Source organism: Triticum dicoccoides, chromosome 7B (assembly GCF_002162155.2).
Source record: "Triticum dicoccoides isolate Atlit2015 ecotype Zavitan chromosome 7B, WEW_v2.0, whole genome shotgun sequence".
In the NCBI taxonomy this organism is placed as follows: Eukaryota; Viridiplantae; Streptophyta; class Magnoliopsida; order Poales; family Poaceae; genus Triticum; species Triticum dicoccoides.
Window position 1 is genome coordinate 341,753,028 of NC_041393.1, and position 6,029 is coordinate 341,759,056.

The window sequence follows — 6,029 nt, forward strand, 5'->3', positions numbered from 1 at the left end:
AAGCAAGATTGGCTGCCTAGGAGTAGTTTTTCTTGCAGGTCGTTAGTATTACTAAAATTGCAGCTCGCTCCGGCAGCCTAGATGCAACGTCTAAGGGAGCAGGAGCATGGGTAGAATCTGAGGTCGTTCCCAGTTGGTGTTGCACTTTCTCTTGGACCATCTCGGGAATCCGCGCCACTTGTGCCTTGAGTTCTTGAACCTCGTGCGACTGGCTTTCCGAGCTGGTCTTTTTCTCCTTTCGCCCACCAGCGTTATAGTATGATGACCATTTTGTGGACAAGCCCTTGTCGGCCACACGATCAGCTGACGACGGCTTACTGAACTTATACTTGTTTTTCATGATGTTCGATGCCCTATTTAAAGTGCTGTCCCAAGGGGAGCTCTGAGACGACCCCACGCTACTGCTTTTAGTGTCTTGCGGAAGGAATGTGAACCATTTAGAAATTTGGCTTCATTAATAAGAATGCAACCATATGGAGCTAATTACGTGGGGGTGTATTCTTTACCAGAACACGCTCAAGCGCCTTGGTCTTCGCATCTGTGGTAAGCTCCTTTGTTACCGGATCCACCTTGTACCGGGCACTGACATAGTTCCTGCTTTGCTTGTCACGGTATTTCTTGAAGCGGGGCGGTAGGCCTTGCTCGGCACACTCCGCGTCCTCCTTGTCCCATATAGGTTCCGCCACTCTGTAACCGCCGGGACCGAGTTGGTGGACCCCTAAGTTCAAGTCCCGCATTTATTTCCCCCACAGACTTGATTCCACGGTTGCGCTGCTCTCGCACTTGATCTTGAACTCCTTGTAGTCATCTTCGCTGATCGAAGGATTTTTCGCCTTGATCTTCTCATAACTATCACCTTTGTCAATCATTCTCTTCACCGCGCTTCTCTAAGTAGACAGGGCCGTGCGCATCTTTGTGAGGGCGGCACTATTCACTTTATTCCCTGAGAGGCGTTTGTTTGCAAAGTCAGCGATGAACTTGTATCATTCGTGGAGCTTTGTGAAGAGGAGGCTGCGCAAATTCCCTTGGTCAGGATGCCTTAGGTTCTCGGTGTTGATCGAAACGGTGCTCCGGAGAATGCATCCGAGCTGAATCGAGCACCCCTTGACTAATTCTTTGGGCACCGTTGGATGCCCGTCGAAGGACACTTCAGTAAATTCCTCCTTGACGGTGCCGGGCATGTTCAGGCGCCGGTCCTTCCGTTGCCTCTTCAGTTGGCTGCCATCTGTGCGTGCGCTGCCATCATCAGTGGTGGCATCACTACAAAAAAAGACACATCCGTGACATTTTGGGCCGAACGAATTTTTTTCTGTCATACATATGACACTTCTATGATGATAATTGTGATAAAACCCGGTATCATCATAGATGTGGTGGGCTCCTACTTCTATGACAAAAAAACATGATAGAAAATGGGCTTTTCGTACTAGGCCGGCCGGAGACGCAGCTGCATGACATTCTTTGGGCCATCCATGACGGAAAAAACCTTGGTAAAAGCGAGGGCGAGGAAAATTTCGGTGAGTTCCCGGTTACAGTGGGAGGTCGGGGGCCGAGCGATACACGTTTCTCTCGTACACGTACGCGCGTGTGTGCAAGGTGTTGGCTCTAACTGAACCCGAGCGAGGCGTTGGGCTCTAACTGAACCCGAGCGATTGCACTGCAGGTTACGCGTTCCTAAAGCCGATCGATCGATCGATGGCTGTTAACTGAACCCGATCGAGCGATTCCTTCGCTACTGCTGCTAACGGAAGCCGATCGATTGGATGAACAGTGAGCGTTTTGGGGGGGGTGGATGAACAGTGAGCGGTGGCGTTGCCTCTGGATGAACAGGACCCCGTGGTGTGGAGGGCTGGATGAACAGTAGACAGTGGAGGGGTGCCCGTGGAGGGGTGGTTGAACAGGACCCCGTGGTGTGGAGGGCTGGATGAACAGTAGACGGTGGAGGGGTGCCCGTGGAGGGGTGGTAGAACAGTAGCCGGTGGAGTAGCGCACGGTGGAGGCTGGATGAACAGGAGCTGGTGGAGGCTGGAGGAGGTCGACGGTAGCCCATGGAGGCTGGAGGAGGTCGACGGTGGAGATGAACAGCATCTCGTGGAGTCCCGTTTTGCGGTACGCCACACCCCTCCCGATGAATAGGACCCCCGTTTCGACCGTAGCGCTCCAACACAAGTCCGTTTCATCAGTTTTGCGGTACGCCACACCCCTCCCATTCATCAGGACCCCCGTTTCAACCGTAGGAGGTCCATTTCCTCCGTTTTGCGGTACGCCACACCCTCCCGATCAACATGACCCCCGTTTCGACCATAGGAGGTCCGTTTCCTCCGTTTTGCGGTAAGCCAGGCCCCTCCCGATCAACAGGACCCCGTTCTGAACGTGGCCAGTTGAACACAAGGCCATTTCCTCCGTTGTGCAGTACGCCAGGCCTCGTTTCCATCGCCTGTTCCATCCAAGCCGTCCCAATGAACACGACCATGCATTTCGTTCCGACCCAACCGGTTGGCTCCCCATGAACACGACGACGATGTTGTTTCTCCCTTCCGACCCAGCCATGAACACGAGCCCTGGCCGTATGTATGCGCGAGTAGGCGTTCGAGACCCTTCCTGTATGTACGTATGTGGCTGTATTTTCTTTCTTGCACCCTGGCCGCTATGTGTACGGGTACATGCTACGTGCGCGCCTCTACTACGACACGTACGCGCCTCTACTACGACATGTGCGCGCCTCTACATCAACCAGTATATATGTACGTACACGTTCGCAACCAGAGTGACAACGCTACGTACGCTTCAACCAGGTGGGTCCCGACTGTCAGGCACTTCCTTGCGTGCGAAGATGTAGCTGGTGGGTCCCAGCAGTCAGGGGGGCGAATCGTTTTTTTGCCCAGACGCACTTCCTTGCATGCGAAGATGTAGCTGGTGGGTCCCAGCAGTCAGGGGGAAACGTTTTTTTTGCAAAATACGGTGGCCCGTCTGGTGGGTCCCCACTGTCAGGTGGGGGAATAATTTTTTTGCGTGTAACAAGGAGGCACTTCCTTGCTGCGGCTATGGACCCAGCTGTCAGCCTCTCCACGTACAGTCCATGTCCAATGGAAGTCGTTCCTTGACCACATTGACCATGCCGCACCGAGAGCACCACGGCGGTGGACGACGGCGAGGCCTAGGAAGGGGACACTCGGAGCCAGGGAAGACGCAGCAGTGGATTCCGATGCGAAGAGGAGTACGAGGGTTCACTGGTTCGGCTGTGGTATGAGGTTGTTGTCACCGCAGAATAACAGGGGGTGTGGGTGAGTAGAGGGATGGCCTGGCCCACGGTAGGAGTAGTAGGGGGCGGTGAGGCCTCCGCAGCATCACAGCCGGCCATGGGAGGCAGGAGCACGCAGCACGACCGGCGCTGGTTTGGGCGGCTAGAGCAAGAAGATGAGAGGTTGAAGAAGCACTACGGCCCTTGGATGAACATCGTATGGTAACAGGAGCTAGAATCATTCATATTGACTAAGTTGACAAAGCCCTCCGTCCCTGTCAACTTGGTAGGCCCACAAGTCAGCCTCCCACTATGCTGGGTTCCAGCTAGCAGGGGGAGTATTCATTTTTTTGTGCGTAATAAGGAGGCACTTTCGGTGGGTCCGAGCTGACAGCGGGGGGAACGTTTTTTTGCGAAATAAGGTGGCCCGTCCGGTGGGTCCCAGCAGTCAGGGGGAAACATTTTTTCGCGAAATACTGGTGGCCCGTCCGGTGGGTCCCTACTGTCAGGTGGAGGAATAATTATTTTCCGCGTAATAAGGAGGCACTTCCTTGCGGCTGCCGTGGACCCAGCTGTCAGCTTCTCCACATACAGTACTCTTCCAATGGAAGTCGGTCGTTGACCACGTTGACCATGCTGTGCCGAGAGCACCACGGCAGTGGACGACGGCGAGGCCTAGCAAGGGGACAACGCGGAGCCGGGGAAGACGCGGCAGTGGAAGCTCGCGCGGAGAGGAGTACAAGGGTTCACCGGTTCGGCTACGGTGTGAGGTTGCCATCGCCGCAGAATAACAGGGGGTGTGGCTGAGTAGATGGATGCCCTGGCCAGCGGTGGGAGTAGTAGGGGCGCTGAGGCCTGCACGGCAGCACAGACGGCCATGGGAGGCAGGAGCAGGCGGTCCCGCCGGCGCTGCTTTGGCAGCTGGAGCAAGAAGATCAGAGATTGAAGAAACACGACGGCCGTTGGATTGACATCCAACGGTTACGTCTGCTAGAATCGTTTGTTGACGTATATAATAACTAAAAAAATCTTGCATGCACGTCAACTAAACAGGCCCACAAGTCAGACCACTCCCTCTTTTTTTTAATAATTTATATATAGCTCATGGAAACTTCTTATACAATTTATTGCAGTTGTTTTTTGGTTCGCCAGGGCCAATTTCGCATATTTCTATGGGTTCCAAACTATTTTTAATACCGAAATGTCGAGCCAGATTTAAAGTACTTTGAAGATATATTTAAATTAGGTTATTGCCCAGTGAAATAGGAATCTGAAAATGTGAAAAAATTCAGAAATTATAAAGTAATTGCCAATTTGTCATCTGTTTTTATATTTACAACCCATTTCATATTACTTTCAAGATTTGCAGGCGTCTTGAAAGAGTTGCAGCCCATCAGGGCGTAGAAAAATAAGTAGGATTGGATTGGGTATTCTTCAGAAAAAATAAACTGGGCTCATTTTCACAAAGAAAAAATAGCTGGGCTGGTCACATGGTGAACACAAAATATAAGCCTGGGCTAGACGGACCACAACCCATTTCAAACCCTGCTCCGTCTCAACAATAACAAAAGAAAATACTGCTCGAGTAGCTATGTCCCAGGTGTCAGTCGATCTTGTGCTGTTCTCTTGTCTATTGACTATATACGCCCACAATGTCGTGGGTCCCAGATGTCAGGAAAACACTAGGAGGAAGCATTTTATTTTTCCATACGCTGACGTGGTGGGCCCCTACTGTCATCCTCTCCACGTACTTCTGCCGATTCCTGTTGTTTGTTGACCATGTTGACAATGCGAGAGGGCGGCACCGTGGCGAGCGCACCAAAGCGTGCGAAGGACGTCGGCGTTAAGGATTTAGGAGATGGTGGGGCGGTGATGCGTGCGCTGAGGCGCAGCTAGCCGTGGGAGGCGGAAGCAGGTGGCCCCGCCGGTGCTGGTTTGGTTTTGGCGGATGGAGGAAGATAGGACTGAAGAAACACGACAGACTGTAAAAGCAGCCGGAGTACTTAACAACTTTAACTGAAACCAGTAGGGGCACTTAACAACCAAAGCTGAAAGCAGTATGAGTACTTATACAAGTTCAACCGTACAAAGCACACCTCGAACAGTGCTACTTTGCCTACAGTTAACCAAGGGTGAGGCCGCCAAGCCCCAGGACAAGGCCCAAGCGCCACCCCACGCATCCACAACCTTCTGAAAGTGGCTTCATCTCGCAACGTGGTCAATAAACAGGATATTCACTTTAGAGCCATGGAAAAGCATGAACATAATCTTATGTCCTATTCTCCAAGATGGGCGGGCCTTCATTATTTGAGACCACCCATGAATAAGTATCTTTTCACCTCCAAGGGGAATTGAGTAGGTCGTCATAAACATCATGTTGTGACCAAGAGCAAGTCTGACCCGACCATGGTCAGGCATCTGTATAGGAACAATAGAACTGGGCAGTTCCTGTTTCAAGAAGATCACAGCTGTAAAACTGTGTATAAGCAATAGTTTATGAACAACATATATAACAGAAAACAGCTCGTACCATAAGTTTCTCGACATAGTTGGACCTGTTCAACGAGTGCAGCAGTGGCCCACATATCCCACGTGGCCTTCCACCATTGAAACGCCCCACAAGGACCTCAAGGCGATCAATAAAGTGTAGGAACTTGTGGATGTCGATCCAGTCAACTTCAGTGCCATCAGTAACAGCCGAGTTATTACAGAGTAACAAACGAGCAGACTGCTTAACTCTGAAAAAACCTACATGTGCCACCAATTATAAGAAAATATTAGTTAGAAG